General features: G+C 41.2%; 1 protein-coding gene across 2 annotated transcripts in view; it reads left to right on the forward strand.

Moving 5' to 3' along the window:
• The window catches only part of SCAMP4 (secretory carrier membrane protein 4), a 105,067-nt gene that overhangs the window by 72,693 nt on the left and 20,237 nt on the right, over window positions 1-12,137 (forward strand). The window lies entirely within an intron of this gene.

Here is a 12,137-nt window from a genome sequence, read left to right on the forward strand (position 1 = left end):
TCTCATCTTTTTACGTGGGAGAACTTACACAATTGGTGGCTGACTAAATACTTTTTTCCCCATTGTATATCTGAGTGTGGCAGTTAATTTTCGTCCCTAGGGATATGGCATTGTTTGTTCCTTTTGGAAACTGCTTAGAGGACATGTAGAAGGTTCAGTTCATTTAGGTAAAGAATAGGTTATTTATAGAAAGGTCATAGATCCATCCCCTTCCCTCAGAGCTGAACTCATATTCTCTACAATGAATTTCCATGTTTCCCTTCCATAGGGTCCTCCAGTATCAAAAACTCACTGTAGAAAATGTTACTTTACTTTTTTTAAAAAATAGTCCTAAAATTACCTTACTGCATATTTATAGCACTTACTCAGTCCAGTATATTATTCCCATGCACCATTTTTGAAATAGGGCTCACTCGGCAGGGCCTCCCACTAGGTCCAAAAACAGTAGAAATCCAGAAAAATCACCCTATATGATACTTATAAATCTTTGATCTTTATTCCAAATTGTTGAAAAAACATCACGATAGTGAGGAGACAAAATAAGGCAGCATTTTGGCCACGTGAACTTTCTCAAGCCTATAAATACAGTCACAATACACAGACATACAAACAGTACATAACACAAGGTTAATGGTCTCTACCTCTTCCTCCTCCTCTGGGCCCATCCCATCAGCCATGGTGACCATCTAGTGCATCGAATAAACAACAGTATTAAAATCACTATAAAAACATATATAAGCATATACTTGCTGTATAAGAGAATGTAAAAAGAATCCATAGGAGCATAGCATATAGAAAATGCCACAGATCCAATACAATTGAATGAAACCAAATACAAATATATTTTGACAGATTTATCAATAAGTCCCAAGTATCCTCTACGTTCATTAGGTGTGTGATGTTCAATGCGGTATTCATATCAGCAATGTGGGCTTTACAAGCAGGTATACTGGATTCCTACGTCATCAACTCACCACAGCAGGTGGATGGCGTGGTGGAACAGCGGGTGATATCACCATCAGGGCGGTCACATAACAATAGCCACGTGGTGCTGTGTCACAGGTCCAGCCTCTCACATGATCAAATCATCATTTTTGCATACAGATGATGGGCGAGTGTCACCGGAGTGTCAGATGTGACAGTCGTTCTGTAGTTGGTTGCAGGAGATCCATTAGTTTGCCATTACAGACACATTCTTAACTGTCTCACTCTAGGACCCAGCGCCTACATCCCTCCTCTTGTAATTGACAATCAGGCCTGGGTGTTTAAATACTTCCTGGTTGCTACACAGAGGTTCCGTTAATATTCACATGACACCTTGTGAAGGTTTGGAGCAAGTGCAGTTCTTACTTCCTCTCTGGTGCTAAGAGGACGTGTGTGCCATGTCTCTGAAGTTGACTCAAGCGAAGCTCTTCCCCCCGTGTCTGTCTCCCCTTGCTGTCTTTAGTTGTCAGTGGGGATCGACTAGCGCTCATCCCTCCTTCCCTATCCAGGGCCAAGCACTAGGGAAATACAGGGATGGGTTCCTGTGTGGCGATTGGTGAGGAACCAGTATAGGGACGGTAGGGGGAGACAGGGTGATTGCAGATCAGCCTATGAGGTCTCCACTTCCCCCTTTCCCTAGTGTCTGGGCTTCCTTCCCCTCATCCCTTTGTGTCGCACTTTGTCTTTCCTACACTGTGCATGACAGCGAGGATCCAAGGAGAAGGAATATAGACAAAAGGACATTTATGTAATGTACATAGAGATAGGGACTTAAAGAACCACCCCAAATAACACATTAAAGGTGTATTCCCATTTCCATCATCTTATCCCAATATGTAGTAGGTGTAATAATAATATTATTAGCAAATACCTCCAATTAGACATGTAGTATAGTTCTTCTTATACGCTATGTCGCTTACCCCATGTGCAGGGCCGTGCAGTAGCTTAGGTATCCAAGGGTACAACCACTCATATAGTAACAGTTAGTTAGCTTTTAGTGGACGTAACCACTAAGACACTTACTGTCACCACCATGTTTCACTGTGGGAATGATGTTCTTGGGGTGATGAGCTGTGTTGGTTGGGCGCCAGACATAGCTTTTACCTTGGTGGCCAAAACGTTCAGTCTTGATCTCATCTGACCACAGCACCTTCCTCCATACATTTGGTGAGTCTCCCACATATCTTTTGACAAACTCAAAACGAGCCTTACAATTATTGTGTCTAAGTGAAGGCTTTTTTCTGCCCACTCTTCCATAAAGGCCTCCTCTGTGGAGTGTACGATTTATTGTGGTCGTATGGACAGATACTCAAGTCTCTGCTTGGGAAATCTGCAGCCCCTACAGGGTTACTTTTGGTCTCTGTGCTGCCTCTCAGATTAATGCCCTCCTTGCCCGGGCTGAGAGTTTTGGCCCTCTTTTGGCTGGTTTGTTGTGGTACCATGTTCTTTCCATTTGATTATAATGGATTTGATGGTGCTCCGGGGTATCATCAGAGATTGGGATATTTTTTTTATAACCAAACCCTGACTTGCACTTCTCAACAACTTTGTCCATGACTTATTTTGAGATCTCCTTGGTGGTGGTGTTTGGTTAGTGGTGCATCTTGCAGCCTCTGTGTCCTTTCAAAAAAGGTGTGTGTATATACTGACAGACCATGTGACACTTAGATTGCACATAGGTGGACGTCCTTTCACTAAGCATGTGACTTAGGAAGATAATTGCTTGCAACAGAAATTTTTAGGGACTACATAACAAAAGGGGTGCATATAAATGCATGTGACAATTTTTAGTTATTTGATCCCATAAATTTAATTTATGCCTATATTTTTCTCACTTTACTTCACCAATTTAGACTATTTAGTGCTGATGCATCACACACAAATCGGATTACATGAATATTTAAACACAAGTTGTAATGTAACAAAATAAGTAAAAAGCCAAGTGGAGTGAATACTTTCACAAGAGGAAAGAGAGAGGATAAAGAACATCTTCCTTTTCTTAACGCTCAATAAATAGTCTGTCCCCTCCACGTAATCTCCCGTAATCTCAAAACATTTCATAAAAGCTGGACATAGGGTCTCACAATTGAAATATCAAGTTATTGATGGAGTACCGGCATTGAGACATGGAGCTGACAGACTGTTGAGATTTAAGAAAAGGAGATGTTTTGGACTAACAAGTTGTGGACTATCCCTCAATAGTATGAACCTTGATTATAATTGACTGCCTTTTATCTGATCGTTAAATCTCCATTTCCCCACAGCGTTATTTTCGCTCTCTATATGGAATGATTCATTACCAAGTGTTTAATGGGGACTGTAAGTATGACAGTGCCACATACCCATCCCTTTAGAATATGGCGGGTGAAATAAATATTGAACACGTCACCAATTTTCTAAGTAAATATATTTCTAAAGGTGCCATTGACATTAAATTCTCACGAGATGTCGATAACAACCCATCCAATCCAATTAGGCAAATAACTTAATTTATTGACATCTATGGTTTGATTTATCTGTAATGAGAATTTACACAGAGAAAAAGTATGGAACACATGAAGAAAGAGCTGCAAAAAGCAATGAAAAGTCATGACACCAGCTGAAATCTATCAGTAATTAGAAAGCAATCCTACAACTTGGAAAATATCAGCTGATTCAACTGATGGCCTATAAAAAGTTGTCTTATTACCAAGGTGCCACACAAGAAACGTCTCAAGACCTTTGCAACCTTATTGTTACAAAACATACTGACAACATTGGTTACAGAATTTCTAAACTTCTGAAGGTCCCAGTGAGCACTGTTGGGGCCGTAATCCAGAAGTGGAAAGAACATCATTTCACCATAAACAAGCCACGACCAAGTACTCCCCGCAAGATTTCAGACAGAGGAGTGAAAAGAATTATCAGAAGAGTTGTCCAAGAGCCAAGGACTACCTGTGGAGAGCTACAGAAAGACCTGGAATGATCCGGTACAATTGTTTCAAAGAAAACTATAAGTAATGCACTCAACCCCCATGGCCTGTATGCACGCACATCACGCAAGACTACATTGCTGAACAAAAATCATGTTCAAGTGCTTTTAAAGTTTGTTCAACATTTAGACAAGCCTGTGAAATACTGGGAGAATATAATCTGGTCAGATGAGACCAAAATTGGATTCCATAATACACACCATGTTTGTAGGCCAAAAGGCACTGCATATCACCCCAAAAACACCATACCAACAATGAAGTTTGGAGGTTGGAGCATCATGATGTGTGGCTGTTTTTCAGCATACGGCACTGGCAAACTTCATATAATTTAAAGGGAACCATTCATGTCATTTGTATAATTTAAACTGTCCACAATTAGTGTGCAATGATCATAACGAACATGCTTTTTCCATGAAAATCGCTGCTATACTCATTTGCCAAAACCACTTTATATTCTTATAACTTACTTGCTCATTCAGTCATAGGGATGTTATTTCCTGTATTCAGTCATGGTGGTCGCTGCCCACTCAAATTTGCATTCTGTCTGAGTGTTTGCGCGGGGACCCCATGGACAAAGCGCAATCGCGGCTTAGACCTGCACATTGCGCAAGCGCGGATGTCTCACTCACACACACTGCGCAAGCTGGCTAATACTGAAAACTGCGCAAGCACGGAATTTGAACGCCAATAGTCAGATGACGTCGCCGCATAGACATTCAGGCTGGGGTCCAAGAATGTGAAAGCTGATGTATTATGTCGCAGTCTTAATTCAGTTTCCCCTCTGGAACCTCCATTCTTCCTCGGGTTATTGTAGTGTCTGTGGTATTTTTGGAGTTGGAAGCGGAGATCCATAAAGTCCAGTTATTGGCTTCCTCCACTACTCCAGGGTCCAAATTATTTGTGCCTGTGTATCGGAGATTTTGTCTGTTACAGGAGTTTCATTATTTTGTCTTGAGTTGTCATCCTGTCACAGCTACTTGGAAAGCTATTGCTAGACTTTTTTGGTGGCCAACCATACATAATATTAAAGATTTTGTGTCCACTTGTGAAGTTGGCGCAGCACACGCTAAGATCTGTCTTAACCAGCCGGATGGGGAATTGACTCCATTGCCAATTCCAGAAAGACCATGGACTCATCTGTCCATGGATTTCATCACGGATTTGCCTCTGTCTGGTGGGAAAACTGTTATTTGGGTGTTGGTTGACCGATTCAGCAAACAGGCTCATTTTGTTCCTTTGTCAGGATTACCTAATGCAGAGACACTTTTCAGGTTGTTTATTTCTCATATTGTAAGGTTGCATGGAATCCCTCTTAACATTGTGTGTGATAGGGGCGTGCAATTTGTCTCTAAATTCTGGAGGTCTGTTTTTTAGTAATGTCATGGGTGTATCAGGTTTTACAGTCGTTCTGGATCCGGCTGTAGAAGGTCGCTGCGCTTGGCTTTGCAGACACCTTCTTGAACCTTTAATCTCTGTAGTGTAGTGGTATCCTTCTCTCGCTAGGACTCAGCAGTGATCTCCACCTTCTGCTGCTAATTGACACACCCTTTCTTGATATTTAACAGTGTCTCCAAAGAGTTGCCGGTGATAGCACTATTTCCCCCTGCTCAGGCCTGGAGATCTAGCAGTCGGCTAGTTTCTTGGAGTTTCTTGGTGGATTGTAGTCTTCTTCTCTCTGGTGTCTTCTCAAAGCTAAGTGTATCCCCTTGTCTGTTTTCATTGTTTGTCTTTAGTTGCAGGGGGGCTGACTAGTTCGCACCTCTTCCCCTCCCTACTTAGGGCCTAGCTCTAGGGTCAGTTAGGGATTAGGTATCCTGCTCGGCGAAAGGTGCAGAACCTATTTAGGGACAGTAGGGGAGTCAGGTTGTTGTAAGATCTGCCTAGGGGTCTCCACTCTCCCTTTCCCTAGTTGTTGGACTTTCCCCCTTTTCCCATCGTTGTACACTTGGTCCTTCCCTTACCTAGCGTGACAAGTAAACTGGGGATTGACTTGTCATTTTCCTCTGCCTACCACCTGAAACCAACGGTCAACCAGAAAGGACAAATCAATCTATGGAACAAATATTAAGATGCTTTGTTGCAGCTCAGCAGGAGGACTGGTCTGCATTGTTAACTCTTGCTGAGTTCGCTTTTAACAGTCGGGTCAATCAGTCCACTGGAACCTCACTGTGTTTCAGTAATTATGGTTTTCCTCCCTATTTTGAAGAATTTTCTAGCATTAATTTTGAATGCCCTGGGGTGAAGATCGCCATTCAGTAACTTGGGGCCACTCAGATTTGCCAAAAACGGAAGGCCAATAGAAAACTTTTGGTAGGTCCTATCTTTAAGTTAGGTGATAAGGTTTGGTTGTCATCTAAAAATATTAAACTTAAAGTACCGTCAACGAAGTTGGTTCCGAAGTTTATTGGTCCATAAGATATTTTGGAGGTGGTCACTCCAGTGGCTTTTAGATTGAAGCTTTCCCCATCTCTTCGGATCCCTAACGTTTTCCGTATATCCCTATTAAAGAAGTTTGTTCCTTCGGTAGTGTCTCCCTCAACCCCGCCTCCTCCAGTTTCTGTCGATGATGGTTTAAAGTATGAGGTACAGAGGATGGTGGATTCTTGGAGGGTCTGAAATTACCTCCAATACCTCATCCATTGGAGGGGATACGGAACCGAGGAAAGATCCTGGGTCCCAGCTTGAGATGTGAAGGCTGATTGGTTAGTCAGGGCCTTCCATTTAAAATTTCCTGGGAAATCTGGGCGTCCGATGGCCTTCCCTAGGAGAGTTTGTACTGTCACAATCCTGTCGCTCACTGTGTCGTAGGGACGCAGTGAGTGACAGCTCAGACGACCTATGAATTGCAGGAGCATATCATGCTGTTGGTATTTTGTTTGGGATTTCCCTGCAGCTCAGTTAGGCCAGGCCTGCTGGAAGTCCTCCAGGTGTCACTCTGTCAGGGTGATTGCCCGGCTCTTTAGCTTGCTGGCTATGCTTGGACTATTGCCAGTCGTAGCTTTTGCACGGTTGTGTGTGTGTTCTTTGTGCTCAGTATTCTCTGACTCTGATCTTTGTTGCCAGACCTCTTATTTGACAGTTCACTTGAATTGCCCCTTTGCCTTGACGTTCTCTGACCCCCGGATTTGCTTGACTATTCTTTGGTCTTATTCCTTTGTCTCTGATGCATTCTCTTGGTTTTAACCTCAGACTCCTTGACCTCCCTGCCTCATGGCTTATGCGTGAGAAGTGAGTCAGCATTACAGAAATATTAAACAAAGTTTAGTAACCATGTTCAATACTTTTTCCTTGTGTCATTTCTTATTATTACACATCATTTATGGACATCTATGATTTGATTTCTTTGCCTGTGTGGAATGGATGGGTTGTTACTGACATCTGGTGAGAATTTCATGTCAATGGCACCTTTTGAAATGTATTTACTTAGAAAATTGGTGACATGTTCAATACTTATTTCACTTGCTGTATATCCTGCGTTTGATGATTTGTAATGTGTTGTGTTGTTATAGATTGATATCTGTCACATTGTCCCACGTATGAAACTTCAGGGAACTGTTTTTTCCTTAATGTACTTGACATAGCTCAGGGACATTCTATACTTAAAGGGGTATTCCCATCTCCAAGATTCTATCCCAATATGTTTAAAGTATAATAATAATATTAGCAAATACCCCCAATTAGAAATGTAGTATAGTTCTTCCGATTCACTATGTTGCTTACCCCATGGGCAGGGCATTGCAGTAGCTTAGATATCCATAACACTTAACTAACTGTCACTCTATGAGTGGTCTTAACCATGGATACCTAAGCTACTGCAATTCCCTACACATGGAGTAAGCTACATAGCGAATCAGAAGAACTATTCTACATTTCTAATTGGTATTTGCTAATATTATTATTATTGCACCTACTACGTATTGGGATAGGATCTTTGAGATGGGAATACCTCTTTAATGTGTTAATTTGGGGTGGTTTTTAAGTCCCTTTCTCTTTGTCTATTACATAAATTATAATGTCCTTTTGTCTATATTCCTTCTCCTTGGATCCTCGCCCTATTTTGGGCGTGGTTTGACCTGATCTCCGCTATTATCCTCTACGAACATATGAGGATGTATCTCTGCTACTGCCACTCAAATGACTGGCCCCTCTGGGACACGCCCTATCCTGCTGACGTCCGGGCCGCATATATTATTATCTGATAGGATAGAGAAAGTGCAGTCATGTGACTGACACTTGATTTGTCATCTGATGGAGGAGGTGTGATCAAGTGACTGCCCGTCATCTGTATGCACTAATAACGATTTGGCCACTTGAGAGGCTGGACCTCTGACACTGCACCACATGACTATTGTCATATGACCGCCCAGATCGTGACATCACCCGCTGTTCCTGCACGCCGTCCACCTGCTGTTGTGAGTTGATACTGTGGCAATCCAGTCTACCTGCTTGTAAATTTAAACAACCAACTCATAAATCTGTGTGTGGGGCCTAAGTTAAGTTTAACAACCAAAAACAGAAATGTTAGACCCCTAAAAATGAACTTTTATTAGAATCTTTAAAAACTTGTAGGACTCATCATTCTAAAAACACATCCATAATAGACAAATATACTATAGGGTATACACACTTTGTGAGATTTCTCTTAATTAAATTTCAGGTTTTAGCCAGGGGACGGTACACACAGGCCTATCAAAGCCCTGGTAGTCCCGGATATCTGTCCCTTCCTAGCACATTGTTGGTTTTTGCTAATGTATCTGATTGAGATGAACAGCTATCTAGCTCTGGGCAATTGGTGGTAGCCAGGGGTATTTATATGTATAGATTTGCTCTCCTGGCAATTTGACCAGTGGGTTTTGGTCCTTTTTTCTATTGTGGACTGGACTATTAATTTGTGACATTCTGGACGTGGTAACTATACTCTTCATATTGATATAGGACAAATGATTTCCCTGCCCATGGCAATCCTTTGCACCTGGGAGGTATTTGGTCACTTTATGCTGAAAATCTGCCTAGGAGGTATTTGCATTCTAGTCATTGTGTATCTCTGCTGATGGATACATAACTGAATATGATGTACATCATCAAAGTCCAGCATGCCTTAATGGTAATTTGATATACATACACAGTACAGACCAAAAGTTTGGACACACCTTCTCATTTAAAGATTTTTCTGTATTTTCATGACTTTGAAAATTGTACATTCACATTGAAGGCATCAAAACCATGAATTAACACATGTGGAATTATATACTTAACAAAAAAGTGTGAAACAACTGAAAATGTGTCTTATAGTCTAGGTTCTTCAAAGTAGCCACCTTTTGCTTTGATGACTGCTTTGCACACTCTTGGCGTTCAATTGATGAGCTTCAAGAGGTAGTCACCGGAAATGGTTTTCACTTCACTGGTGTGCCCTGTCAGGTTTAATAAGTGGGATTTCTTGCCTTATAAATGGGGTTGGGACCATCAGTTGTGTTGTGCAGAAGCCAGATGGATACACAGCTAATAGTCCTACTGAATAGACTGTTAGCTGCTTTTTTCTTGCCATAATACAAATTCTAAGTAAAGAAAAACGAGTGGCCATCATTACTTTAAGAAATGAAGGTCAGTCAGTCCGAAAAATTGGGCAAACTTTGAAAGTGTCCCCAAGTGCAGTTGCAAAAACCATCAAGCGCTACAAAGAAACTGGCTCACATGAGGACCACCCCAGGAAAGGAAGACCAAGAGTCACCTCTGCTTCTGAAGATAAGTTTATCCGAGTCACCAGCCTCAGAAATCGCAGGTTAACAGCAGCTCAGATTAGAGACCAGGTCAATGCCACACAGAGTTCTAGCAGCAGACACATTTCTACAACTGTTAAGAAACCAAGCAATGTGAACTGAGGTCTAAGATGGTAGACATGCAAGAAATAGGAGCATGTTCACACTAGCAAAAAGAAGCAAAACCTACAAAAGACAAAAATCTATCTCATACCCTACCATCATTATATATAAATGTAAAGCAAAGTTGCATAATAAATATAGGGTACTTAGTGAACTATTTTTGATCAAAAAAAGTATACAAGCCGTCCCACCAGCGGCAAGGTGACCCTAAATTGGGACGGTACCTATACTGCCTATATTAAAAACCTTACTGTATATCAAAGTTGAAGTAATGCATATAAAAGGGTAGACAAATAGGACCGGGTCCCAACTCCAGACCACCTAGGCCCGTGGTAAGCTACATATATACTAATCAGCTCAACAAAGGGGATGCCACACCCTTAAATTGCACAGAATGCAAACAAGACAAAAAACCAAGCAATGTGAACTGAGGTCTAAGATGGTAGACATGCAAGAAATAGGAGCATGTTCACACTAGCAAAAAGAAGCAAAACCTACAAAAGACAAAAATATATCTCATACCCTACCATCATTATATATAAATGTAAAGCAAAGTTGCATAATAAATATAGGGTACTTAGTGAACTATTTTTGATCAAAGATCAACTTTGCTTTACATTTATATATAATGATGGTAGGGTATGAGATATATTTTTGTCTTTTGTAGGTTTAACAACTGTTAAGAGGAGACTTTGTTCAGCAGACCTTCATGGTAAAATAGCTGCTAGGAAACCACTGCTAAGGACAGGCAACAAGCAGAAGAGACTTATTTGGGCTAAAGAACACAAGGAATGGACATTAGACCAGTGGAAATCTGTGCTTTGGTCTGATGAGTCCAAATTTGAGATCTTTGGTTCCAACCACCGTGTCTTTGTGCGACGCAGAAAAGGTGAACGGATGGACTCTACATGCCTGGTTCCCACCATGAAGCATGGAGGAGGAGGTGTGATGGTGTGGGGGTGCTTTGCTGGTGATACTGTTGAGTATTTATTCAAAATTGAAGGCATATTGAACCAGCATGGCTACCACAGCATCTTGCAGCGGCATGCTATTCCATCCGGTTTGCGTTTAGTTGGACCATCATTTATTTTTCAATAGGACAATGACCCCAAACACACCTCCAGCCTGTGTAAGGGCTATTTGACCAAGAAGGAGAGTGATGGGATGCTACGCCAGATGACCTGGCTTCCACAGTCACCAGATCTGAACCCAATCGAGATGGTTTGGGGTGAGCTGGACCGCAGAGTGAAGGCAAAAGGGCCAACAAGTGCTAAGCATCTCTGGGAACTCCTTCAAGATTGTTGGAAGACCATTTCCGGTGACTACCTCTTGAAGCTCATCAAGAGAATGCCAAGAGTGTGCAAAGCAGTCATCAAAGCAAAAGGTGGCTACTTTGAAGAACCTAGAATATAAGACATATATTTTCAGTTGTTTCACACTTTTTTGTTAAGTATATAATTCCATGTGTGTTAATTCATAGTTTTGATGCCTTCAGTGTGAAAGTACAATTTTCAAAGTCATGAAAATACAGAAAAATCTTTAAATGAGAAGGTGTGTCCAAACTTTTGGTCTGTACTGTATGTCATTTCTTCTATCTCTTTTTCTTTTGTGTATTGTGTCTATAAATCAGAATAGGGTATACTAGGGTGATGAGGGATACCGACATTGAGCGGGGGCGCCACGCAGTACAAATTAGGGTGCCAACCTCCGCTGCCAGGAAGGGACAGATATCAGGGACTACCAGGGCTTTGATAGGCCTGTGTGTACCATCCCCTGGCTAAAACCTGAAATTGAATTAAGAGAAATCTCAAAGTGTGTATACCCTATAGTATATTTGTCTATTATACATGTGTTTTTACAATAATGAGTCCTACAAGCTTTTAAAGATTATAATAAAAGTTAATTTTTAGGGGTCTAACATTTCTGGTTTTGGTTGTTAAACCTGATTGTAAAGCCCACATTGCTGATATGAATACCGCATTGAACATCACACACTTAATGAACCTAAATGATACTTGGGACTTGTTGATAGATCTGTCAAACTATATTTGTATATGGTTTCATTCAATTGTATTGGATCTGTGGCATTTTCTATATGCTATGCCCCTATGGATTCTTTTTACATTCTCTTATACAACAAGTATATGCTTATATATGTTTTTATAGTGATTTTAATACTGTTGTTTATTCGATGCACTAGATGGTCACCATGGCTGACGGGATGGACCCAGAGGAGGAGGAAGAGGTGGAGACCATTAACCTTGTGCCATTTAAAGCACTGTTTGTATGTCTTTGTATTCTG

Source organism: Phyllobates terribilis, unplaced genomic scaffold (assembly GCF_046119375.1).
Source record: "Phyllobates terribilis strain yellow unplaced genomic scaffold, ASM4611937v1 Scaffold_1__5_contigs__length_1240528914, whole genome shotgun sequence".
NCBI classification, from domain to species: domain Eukaryota; kingdom Metazoa; phylum Chordata; class Amphibia; order Anura; family Dendrobatidae; genus Phyllobates; species Phyllobates terribilis.